Here is a 12,523-nt window from a genome sequence, read left to right on the forward strand (position 1 = left end):
CAAAATGTGTATTACCGCCCATTCTTCGCTGGAGCATACTGGTCCAGTCCTGGTTTCCTGAACTGCTTTGCTAACTGATGGAGCACGGTTTGGTCCAGGCAGAACTCACCAGGTGATTTCAGTTCCTGATTGGGTTTGTCTGCCTGGGTAATCTTGCCTTCAAGGCAGTATGGCACGGGATACAGAAGGTGCTCCTCTACTCACAAACAGATCATGTGCTGTGTCAGAGGTAGGGATGCATATCGCTACAATGCTATGTAGGTTTTTAATACTGGTAGTTTGTTCTGATGCGAACAGCCCAATCGTTGTTGGCGGTGAGGATACTGCTTGTCGGTGAGAATACTAGCATTGGTCCAACAGATGGCTGAAAATGTGTCCTTTCAGGCGTGGAGGGGCGGGGCTGTGAGCTGTTAGGCGACTTGTACCCCAATGAGCACTTTACCTCATTTGAGGATACAAGGGTTGAATTTTCTTTGGGCCTGCCCACTTTCTGAACTATGCCAGCATGGCAGAGTTGGTCAGGCAGACCTCGGCCACCTTTCCTGCAGCGCTGGTGGTGTCGAACACTCTCTGGACCTTACTGTCCTGTGGGTCATGTGGTCCTGCAATAACTTTGATATATAAAGCTTTAAGTACAGATGCAGTGGGCGGCCAGTTGTGGGCCCGGACGGCTTGGTAAGAGGATCTGGGGGCGCCCATGGAGGATGGGGACTGGGCCCGAGTCTGCTCCCATATTCAGTCTGTGTCGAGCAGTGCCCGCTTTCAGCTGGTCCATCATCACTTTTTGCATCGCACGTACTTGACTTCCTTAACTCTTCGGAAGATATCTCAGACTTTGTCTGATGCCCCCAATGTGGATCTCGGGGGCCAACTTCCTGCATCTGGCCTGGGGTTGTCGTGCAGTACAGAATCTTTGGGTCCGGGTGGTGAGTGAAGTCACTGGAGTTACTTCATTAGAGGCCGCTGTAACATGGCAATGCTGTTTATTGGGGATATTAGTAGACCTAAAGGTCGCATGATGGCATAAACTTGCAGATGACGCTGCTGCTTGATCGGCGTAGGGTGGCGTCACCAGGATGGGGCAGTCTGCCCCGGGGATAGAATATTGGCATAAAGATACGGCAGAATGGAGCTGGCAGAAGAGATTCACCTGAAACTTAGCAGGAGGGATGATGAGGTGGGATACGATAAGCTTATGTGGCGGGATTTGGGTGGCAGGTACTTGGCCCCAGATACTGACCCAGGCAGTGCTAGTGATGGCTCCAAACAGTAGCCCTTTGCTGGGGGGGCTCTGGTAGGAGATGGGTAGACGTCTGGTTGGCTATTAGGTGCACCTGTTGTTCTCTTCCTTGGCTACTGAAGGAGACTGTCGGTTTATATTGTGGGCACTGTTCCGTTACGTATCTGCTGTGTGCTGTGGTTACGGTTATTACCGCTGCAATCCTTTTATATACAAATTAAAGATTTTTCTTTTTTCTTTTTTAAAGAGAATTCTCAGGTTGTCTCGGTAAATTCTACCCTAAGCCTGTATGTTTAGATGTTTAGATTCAAACAGTGATATCTTGTGAATGGACTTCCATGTTGCTGCCTTGTAAATGTCCGGAATTGGTATATTTCTAATCTGAGCTGTAGGAGCTGCCTTTCTTGTGGTAGAGTAAGCCTTGGGTTTCCCTGGAGGGGGTTTGTTCGCTAATTGATAAAATAAAGTGATACAGGCTACTATTCATCTAGCTGTAGATTGTTTGGGCGTGGACCCTGTTTGATTTGCCAATATTTAAAGGAAAGCTGTGCATTCTGCTGCAGTGTGTGGATTGGAAAAGAAAATGGGCAGAGTAGTAGTTTGATTCATGTGAAAGTCAGGGACAACTTTTGGGAGGAACTAAAAATGTGTTTTCATCACCACCCTATCAGTGTAGAAATAATGCATGTTTTTTGGGCTGTAAAACCTTACAACTTCCTCACTGTCCAGGGGGGGGGGGGGGGGGGGGTGGCAACTAGGAAAGCTGGCTTCCAGGATAGATTCTACGATATAGCCTTGTGTATTGATGCAAACAGAGGGCATGGCATTCAAAAAATAACATTTGCTTTGAAGATTGTTTGTAGACCCAATGATATTCTAGTAAATTGAGCTTTGCTTTGTGCAAAACAAAGCTAGTAAGGTAAAATAACCTCTTTCTGACAGATGAGTAGATTGTGTCCATTTGTCTGGCACTCTATATAGTATCTTCCATTTATTTCCAATAGATAAACATTTTTCTCCTCTGAAGATCTCGACACAAGCTGGTGGAAGATTTAAATAATCATACTCCCGGACTTCAGGACCCACACTGCCACAATCAATGATGCTAAAGTCAGGTGTTGAATTTGCCCCTTGTCAACAGATCTATTTGGCTTGAACAATGGTCTTCTGTGTCCTTCTGTGGACATCCAGGGTAGGTCCAGGTATCGCCACTGTCTTCGGCATGTCTGATGCCGTTAATAGAATGTAGCAGGCGATCTCTGCCATTTCAGTATTGCTGACAGCTGAAAAGCGTAAAGAAATGGGGACAATTCTTATCCTATGCACACACTCTATTTTCAAGTGAAATTTCACAACACAGTAAGTGTAAACAAAAGAAAAATAAAGGTATGTTGTCTTTTATTTTTTTTATTTTTTTTGCAGAGTTTTATATAGCGCGAACTAGAACCGAACCGAATCAGTTATCAGAGCGCTTTACATAGCACCGGTTACGTTACATGAGGACACACATTCATATTTAGGCACGGGGAGATTAAGTGATTTTGCCCAGAATCACAGGGGGTTTTTGGCGTCGTTACCGAGACTCGAACCCAGATCACCAGGTCCGAGGTCGAGCGCCTTAGCCGTTAGGCCAACCCCTCTCCCCTCTTTAATCCGACAATGCCCAGCCAACACGTGTTTCGTCGATTGGGGATGACCCCACGACTACTTCAGGGCTGTATGGCTCTTTAGGACCTAATATTTAAGTCCTCTCCGCCGGTTATACTTCCGATCCGATCATAGGACTGGTGCAAACACCGGAGTGTGTTGTGACATTTCACTTGTGAATAGAGCGTGTGCATAGGATAAGAATTGTCACAATATCGACCTCAGGGCTTAACGTTTTGATGATCTAGGGTGTTCTCCCTCACCTTTTTGCACCGCATAGAAAAATAGAATCTTATACTGACGCAAACTCTATAGGCGCCATTTCTCCTAGTGAATGACACCCCCCTCTTGTGAAAGTACGTAAAGAAATTGTCTTGACCAACTATTCAAAAGGGCATTGTCTATACTCTCTGGTTTTCTTAGCCTGGATGTGAAGTCTCAGCATGTTCAGCGCCATTGCAAAGAGGTCCCACCCGTGAGACTCTTCGTAATAGCGACTGAGAAAATCTGCTTGGTGATTCCTTGTCCCTGAAATGTGTACTGCTGTTTAGCATTAAATTCCTGGCCGGGGCCCAGTGCCAGATTGTGATTCCCTGGAAAACAATCTTGATCTCGTACCTACTTGCCTGTTCAGGTAATGCCTGGTGGTGGTTTGAATCTGGATTGTTGACTTCTTCTTTTGGAACAGAAGAAAAGCCTTATGAACTATGTGGACCACTCTCCGTGCCAGATAATTTGTGGAACGAGGATTCTTTGGCTGCCTTCTGCCCTTTAACTGATCGTTCTAGATGGACTCTCCATCCGAAGAGAGCAGCAGCCATCCCTGACCTGCCTCAGTAGCCTCCTTTAAAAGGGCACTCCTTTGAGTAGATTCTGTGTCTTGCCGCACCATTCTAGAGTTTATCTTGATGAAGTGGTTAAGATCCGTTTGTCCTTATAATTGTTTTTCTGACATCATTGCTCCTCTAGGCATGGCTGCAGGAGTCCCATGTGCAACCTTGTATTCGGGACAGTATAAATACAGAATGCCCTAGAGCCTAGAGGGAGGCGATTTGTCTCGCTTTTTGAGATGTTCCCCTGCAGATTGCTAAATAGATGGCACACTTTCCTCTGAAGAATACACTTTTTAGGTCTCGTCCTTTACCATTGCGAAGCAATGGGAAATGGGGGAGAATTCAAGTGCTCGATCGGCTAGTGAAACCACTGGCGTTTCTTCACAGTGCATGTGAGGTCACGTGGCCACAAAGCGGGTCACGTGACCACACAAGCAAGAGCATCTCCCTAATCCGCCTGCCCCCACCAGGCTCGCATTCCCGCCCCCTCACCAGGCCGCACATCTGCCTGCCACACTTCTCCTCCCCTCGCACGCATTCCGCTGCCCCTCCTTTCTCCCCCCGCCCCCCCGCCAGAAGCCTCGCAAAATCACCCCTCCTTTCTCCCCCTGCCCTGCTGCTCCCTTGATCCATTTTGGCTCTCTTTAGGGCTCGCCTGCTGATGCGCTTCAGGCCCCTTCGCTGCTAACCTCGCCATTGGTATGCACAGCGCACTCTCTCCCCCCTCCCTCCTCCTCACAGCGCTACACGAAGGTTGGCACCCCGGCTTGTCTTTATCTCTCTGCCCTCTCCTGCTTCACCCCATCATGCTCTCTCACAGCTGTTCTTTCCTCCCTCTCCCTGCCCTGTAGCCCCGCTGCAACCCCCCCCCCCCGCACGCAGCATTTTTAGACATCCTCGCCTTTCACTTTCCGACTTGGCTATTCTTCTTTTCCTTCCGTCCCCACTCTCTGCCTTGCGCTCCTCTCCCTCCCTCGCAATCCGTTGGCACCAAGGCCCTTTCCCCTCATGCTCCTCCTTCATGTTTCTTCCTGCTGCTCTCCTCTGGCTCGCGCCCCTGCCTTATTTATCAGCATTCCACTCTTCCTCTGCCACACTTCCCTTTTCTTCCGTGCTTCTAGATCATTGTTTGTCCTGTTCGTGTCTTACTCCCTTCTCCTGTAGTTTCCCTGTTCTCTTTACTCAGTGCTGCTCTACCTCCAAATAACGCCTCTCAGTCGTCTTCTCTCTTGCTTCCCTCGCTCTTCCACCCTATCCCATTGCCAGGGCTCCCGCAGTCTTTTTTGTCTCCTCTCTCTCGCTGTATGTCCCCTCTCCCTCTTCTTGCCTTCTTGCCTTGTTGTGTCACTTCTTCCAATTACAGCGCCCCGCCCTTGGCTCTGCCATTACAGCCCCCATACAGTGTGTGCATGTCGAAGCGAAGGCGGCTCAGCCCGTGACTGTTTTTACTCTCTTCTTCCGCGTCATCTGTCACTCACTCTCTCATCAAGTCTCCCCCATTGTCTCCCTCTCTCTTCTCACTCCCTCTCATTATCCCTCTTTTTATGTGGGGTTCTCAGCTCCCCCTTTACTCTCACCCTCAGAGCCCCCTCCCCCTTTCTCTCCCCGCATTCCTTCACTTCTCTCACCCCCCCTTCCTGTTCTTCCCTCCCCCCCCCCCCCTCCTCCACCAGTCTCCACAGACCCCTGAGTGAGTCCACCCCGTCAGTGGAGTGTGGGAGCCTGTGTCTACCTATGAGCTGTCCTGGGCAGAGGAGGAAAAAGACACGCCTTTCTTTAATCAATGACGCGGCTAAAATTGACTTTGAGGCACATTACATCATTCTCCTGCTACAATTGCATCCACGCGTTAAATTGCAAAACAAAATTGGAGCTATCGGGCGGCTGCAGATTCTCTAGAAGTGCCCGCACCTTATTACTGAACCCACAGATATGTTATAAATAGAACACATACACACGAGCCTTCACAGGTATTGCCCCGAGCGCCCTGAAATCAGACCGAACCCCTCAAGTGCTTCAATAAAAAAAGAAGCTGAATGAATGCGATGTCGAAAACATTTCGGCTCTTTACTTTACTTACTGGTGCTTTTGGTTTTTACGGAAGCACAATCTTTTTGTGTGCTTTTTAATATTATTATATTTACTTTAACAATACACATAACCCCTACGCTCTAAAACTGTTATTACTCGTACTGCACTTAGCCCTTACATCCCTTCACTTTAGCCTAGTCACCAATTAAATTTACATACAGCATAGTGTCTGTCTATTTCAAAACTGCACTGTTTCTATGTAGCTACAGCCCTGTTTACTCCGCTTAATTATGGACAACACTTTTATCGTGCTGCAATTATATGCCCTTAATGTGCATTGTCACTAACAGCATTGCTATCTTAACACCGTACATATTAATTATGTTGCATTTGCAAACATTTTTACTTCTCTACAAGTCCCTTAACAAGTTTCCACAGCTATATACCTATAGTTTATTATGCCATGTTCCCCTTCAAATTACAACTCCGAGCCTCTATCGTCTGCCTCTGCTGTTAAATTACAAGTTAATCACAGGGTGCTCTACCCTCCCGTTTACTCTTCCGTTATATAACACTTTTTATGTCCGTGTCTTCTAACCCTGTTAAGCTTCTTATTAAACTACAATTCCATACCTATGCTTTCTATAAATACAACAATTCCTCTGCTGCCTTCTTCCATTGACTAGGTAATCCTGCAAACACGCTCATAAATACGCGCTAGCATCTGCTGTTGTAAAACAGCATGTGTTCAACTTGCGACTGGCGCCATGCCACGTTAATTCGTTTCCTGCTTTGTTGTAAAACTCTCGCAAAGGAACTTCGGTGGCTTTCTCAGTGGCACCATCTCTGCTTCTTCTAGTCACAAAAATTACAAAATCTACAAACTCCCCCCACACCAGTACCCTCAACAAACATCCCCATTATATTACTTGTCTCTGCTCCTCCGCTTTCCCACAATACCTCACATTTAAATACCATTTTCTGCCTTTATAGTTTACTTCCATTATAATCCCTCTCAAATTACAAGCCCGCATCACTGTTGTTTACTTTTGTTATGTCTCCCATCAAACTACAAGTCCATGCTTCTTTCCTACCTTTCTTAAGCGTCTCATTTAACTATAGCTTCGTGCCCGTCTGCTCTACCTTTGCCACAGCTCCCATTAAATTACATATATACGTTCACAGCTGCTCTACTCTCTAATAAGCCTCCTATAAAACTATAATAGCAAGTCTTACAGTTTTCTCCTTGTCATCATTCCTATAAAGCTACCATTTCATATTACAAATGTCACAAAAAGATGTTAATATTTCACTTCTGTTCTTGGATTTTCATCACAATAAAATACACTGAACATAATCTTCACAAAAGTTATTTACAAATGTTTAAGCTATTGCCATTATAAATTACAATAACTTTTATTTAAGTTTTAATTATTAAACAAAAATAAAAGCCATTGTTATTTGTAATATCAATACATCTAAGTCGCGTAAATACAACACATATTGCATTACAAATGCTATAGGTGTCACATTTGCGAAAGTTAAAACTATTGGCATTAAAAATGACAAAGCTATTAATTTAGCTATTTTCAAAACCAACACATAAATACAAAATTTGCCATTTACAATACCAATAGCTCAAACTTTCCTAATGCGAGACCTATTGCATTGCAAATGCTTGTTTTTCTATGGTGTTTATCTTTCCCCTCAACCAAGATGTTCTTTGGACAGGTGTTGAGATAGATTTTTTTGATGGTTGCTCTGAAGACCCAGCGTTTACAGTAGCTCCAGAGTTTTTACAAAATTCTTCACCTTTGGTTGACTGCAGTGTTTCAGTAACCAGTGGCTCAGGTAGGGCTAGATGAAAATTCCTTTTCTTAGAAGGTAGTGTGCTACCGCTGCTGTATATTTTGAGAACGCTCAAGAATGAGGAGCTGACGAGGCCGAATGGCTGGTCTATATAGATGGATAGAGATTGTTCTCTACAACCAATCTGTGAAATGCTCTGTGACGCTTCGCTACTGGGATGTGAAAAGGTGCATGCTACACATCTGTTGGACTCATCTACTCATTGTAACCCAGACGGGGTTCTGAAATAGGGCGGGCATCCAGAATTGTTCTTGATAGACTTGTTTCATAAGTGTTAGTCTAATAATGGTCTGTATTCCTCTTTAAAACCTATTTCTTTTCTGAACCAGGCAGTACCTGGAGTAAACTCCTAGTCCTTTATGATGAGATGGAATTGGCTCAATCGCACATTTTCTTAGAAGGTTCGATGTTTCTTTCCCTAGGATGGATATCTGAAGCTTCGATGTTGATTCTGGATGAAGGTGGAATAGCCTTTGTAGCACCCGTTTGTCTCTTGTGATTGAAATCCAGATGCAAAGATATCACTCCTCCCGTTGGAGTGCTAAACGCGGGGGCTGTAGGTTACTCAATTGCAACTGTCTAGTGCCAGAGGAATACCTGGAATAGGAAAGGTTATTCAATAAAGACTTAGACTCAGATCTTCTCTGGTAGGGGTATCTTTGTCTTCAAAGATAATTCTGTTGAGGTTGAAGAGTCTAGTGAGTTGATTGAACCCTGTGTTGGAAATACCGTCGTTTTGACTTGTATTGCTGCTTGAAAAATGTATTCCTTTCTTCAAGCCCCACACCCTTGAGTGTCTCTCATTTTTCATCTTCAGCATTTCTTCCTCTATATGTTGTCCAAGCAAGGTGGACCCTGGAAATGGGATGCTCATTATTTTTAATTATGCTTCTGATTTTAATGTGCTAAACCAGGAGGATCTAAGGATAGGTATCTCTGGCCCGTAAAGCTGATTACCTTCATCTTGGGCTTGTTTTATTCCTGGTGGCCAGGCCTAGACACCAGGAGCATTTTCATGAGGACGCCTGGCCTCTTCATAGACGCATTCTGTGGGGAGCTGGATTTTCTGGCTCCTTGCACCGGATCTGTCTTCTGCCCTGCCCCTTACCTACTGGCAGGGACATCTTGCACAGCCCCTCTGCAACCAACAGAATATTCTCCATGCCGACTACCCGAGCCCCAGAGCTTTCTGAGGGCACTGGGGGGTTGGCGGGGCAGTGGTCAGTGGAGTCTACCTCCTTTAAGTGGTCCATTGTAGGCTTACTGGGCCAGCTCCACTTCCTTTGTAGAAGACCCATTCTAGTGCTGGAGGTCAGCTACACTAAAAGTCCTTAGTCCATCCTTGCATGGAATCAGGTGGCTTCTCCTTCCAGTGGAGTCTTCTTCCTCAATCGCCTCCCAGGTCTAGGTTTTTAAGTTTTACAGGCCAGGCATCCCTGGCCAATCTGACGATGCCTCATGATCCCTTCACCCTTGTCCCAACCCTCCTGCACAGCATTCTGGAACACTACAGACCTATTCAATGGCCCACTTGTATTATAATGCCCACTCGTATTATAAGGCCTACCCTGGGACAGAGTCCCTTCTGCTACCTGTCTCACACGCAGCCCACACATCCACACACACTTGTGTTGACGTGTAGCTTGCTCAGTGCCTCTTACTCTAGCTGTGCAGAAGCAGCCTTATCTAAAAAGGCAGAAACTGACAGTTAAATATATATTATATAGATTATGAGAAATGTAAACTAAATCATGTGAGTGGAGCATAAAGTGCCTGCAGTAAAGGCAGGAATGGTCAGAATCCTAATTGACATGGTAGAAATCAGGCGAGTTAAGCCTGCAGGACGGTAGTTGCAAAGACCGAATCTAGTTATTTGCTCCAAAGGACCAGGTGGGGTTGAGCTGCAGCGGGCAACATTGAACCCTCCAGGACGGAACCAGCTGCCAGGACCAAAGGTGTACTAGCTGGATGAAAACTAACACTAGATCGGTTGCCAAGATTGTGCAGGAAGGCTTGCAAACTTTATGGTTTACAACTATATTTCATGGCATAGTCCAGGAGATTTTTCGCCTCCCCTAATTTGGACAAGCTATGGAATATCTAATGTTCTCCATTAGCTGTAGTTTGGCACAAGGGGAAAAGGTTTTATTACTTTTTCTAGGGCACGTGTTTTTTCGCCTGGTTTAACTATTTCATTCAGTTAGAGCGTCGTGACTGATGTACAATGTAAAGAAATCAGCGAGGCAAGCTTTGAGAGAGAGGGCGCTAGGAATGCACCCATCAGACTGGTGGGATTCTTCGCTCCAGGAGCCCAGTGTTTGAGTGCCATCACTGTGATGTGCACTGTGCGGTGTAAAGAAGTCGATGAGGTAGGTTACGAGTGGGTGAGCTAGGAACATCACCCATAAGACTGGTGGGATTCTTCGCTCCAGGAGCCCAGTGTTTGAGTGCCATCACTGTGATGTGCGGTGTAAAGAAGTCGATGAGGTAGGCTATGAGTGGGTGAGCTAGGAATATCGCCCATCGGACTGGTGGGATTCTTCGCTCCAGGAGCCCGGTGTTTGAGTGCCATCACTGTGATGTGCACTGTGCGGTGTAAAGAAGTCGATGAGGTAGGCTACGAGTGGGTGAGCTAGGAATATCGCCCATCGGACTGGTGGGATTCTTCGCTCCAGGGGCCCGGTGTTTGAGTGCCATCACTGTGATGTGCACTGTGCGGTGTAAAGAAGTCGATGAGGTAGGCTACGAGTGGGTGAGCTAGGAATATCGCCCATCGGACTGGTGGGATTCTTCGCTCCAGGAGCCCGGTGTTTGAGTGCCATCACTGTGATGTACACTGTACGGTGTAAAGAAGTCGATGAGGTAGGTTATTAGTGGGTGAGCTAGGAATATCGCCCATCGGACTGGTGGGATTCTTCGCTCCAGGGGCCGTGGTTTGAGTGCCATCACTGTGATGTGCACTGTAGGGTGTACAGAAATCGATGAGGTAGGCTACGAGTGGGTGAGCTAGGAATATCGCCCATCGGACTGGTGGGATTCTTCGCTCCAGGAGCCCGGTGTTTGAGTGCCATCACTGTGATGTGCACTGTGCGGTGTAAAGAAGTCGATGAGGTAGGCTACGAGTGGGTGAGCTAGGAATATCGCCCATCGGACTGGTGGGATTCTTCGCTCCAGGGGCCCGGTGTTTGAGTGCCATCACTGTGATGTGCACTGTGCGGTGTAAAGAAGTCGATGAGGTAGGCTACGAGTGGGTGAGCTAGGAATATTGCCCATCGGACTGGTGGGATTCTTCGCTCCAGGAGCCCGGTGTTTGAGTGCCATCACTGTGATGTACACTGTACGGTGTAAAGAAGTCGATCAGGTAGGTTATTAGTGGGTGAGCTAGGAATATCGCCCATCGGACTGGTGGGATTCTTCGCTCCAGGGGCCCGTGGTTTGAGTGCCATCACTGTGATGTGCACTGTAGGGTGTACAGAAATCGATGAGGTAGGCTACGAGTGGGTGAGCTAGGAATATCGCCCATCGGACTGGTGGGATTCTTCGCTCCAGGAGCCCGGTGTTTGAGTGCCATCACTGTGATGTACACTGTACGGTGTAAAGAAGTCGATGAGGTAGGTTATTAGTGGGTGAGCTAGGAATATCGCCCATCGGACTGGTGGGATTCTTCGCTCCAGGGGCCCGTGGTTTGAGTGCCATCACTGTGATGTGCACTGTAGGGTGTACAGAAATCGATGAGGTAGGCTACGAGTGTGTGAGCTAGGAATATCGCCCATCGGACTGGTGGGATTCTTCGCTCCAGGAGCCCGGTGTTTGAGTGCCATCACTGTGATGTACACTGTACGGTGTAAAGAAGTCGATGAGGTAGGCTATGAGTGGGTGAGCTAGGAATATCGCCCATCGGACTGGTGGGATTCTTCGCTCCAGGAGCCCGTGGTTTGAGTGCCATCACTGTGATGTGCACTGTAGGGTGTACAGAAATCGATGAGGTAGGCTACGAGTGTGTGAGCTAGGAATATCGCCCATCGGACTGGTGGGATTCTTCGCTCCAGGAGCCCGGTGTTTGAGTGCCATCACTGTGATGTACACTGTACGGTGTAAAGAAGTCGATGAGGTAGGCTATGAGTGGGTGAGCTAGGAATATCGCCCATCGGACTGGTGGGATTCTTCGCTCCAGGAGCCCGTGGTTTGAGTGCCATCACTGTGATGTACACTGTACGGTGTAAAGAAATCGATGAGGTAGGCTATGAGTGGGTGAGCTAGGAATATCGCCCATCGGACTCCTGGGACTCTCCTCTCCAGCCAGCATGGTTTACAGAAACCATTTGGGTATTTCCAGATTCTTTTTCTCTAATCTGCTGGATTTTCTTCTGTGTCCGCTCTAGACTCTTCCTTTTCCGTCCCCCTGCTACACTTCCCTGTTTTTTCCTTCTGCCAGTGCTCCCTTTGCTCTAGTATTTTTTCTAGCTATCATTGCCCTATGCTCCCTTCTGGACCTCACTTTGTCTGGTAGTGCTTCGCACATGTTGCTTTTGTGCTCTACATTTTTCCCCAACATGACCATTTCCTGTGTTATGTTTTCTCTGTTGATGTGGTTTGCCATTCCTCGTTCTGTGACACTACTTTTTTCTCCAGTATTTTTTACTAGCGTTACTTAGTGTAGTTTGTTTCTCCTTATTCTGCGCCTGTTGCTTTTCTGCAAACACTGCCTTTTTCTCCTATAATTCTTTTCTGGATGAATATTTTTTCCTGTTCTTTCAGTTGTTTCTTGACAGCTCTCTTTGAGTATTTGAGTGTTTTTCACAATTACACAGAGATGCATATTAATGCAACCACTAGCCTTTACCTTTAGTGTTATCCACTGATTTCACTCCGGTGATCAAATGAGATGGCAAATGCGTACATG

General features: G+C 46.7%; 1 protein-coding gene across 1 annotated transcript in view; it reads left to right on the forward strand.

Moving 5' to 3' along the window:
* The window catches only part of NDUFV3 (NADH:ubiquinone oxidoreductase subunit V3), a 61,360-nt gene that overhangs the window by 18,497 nt on the left and 30,340 nt on the right, over positions 1-12,523 (forward strand). The gene's annotated exons all lie outside the window — the stretch shown is intronic.

Source organism: Lissotriton helveticus, chromosome 8 (assembly GCF_964261635.1).
Source record: "Lissotriton helveticus chromosome 8, aLisHel1.1, whole genome shotgun sequence".
NCBI lineage: Eukaryota > Metazoa > Chordata > Amphibia > Caudata > Salamandridae > Lissotriton > Lissotriton helveticus.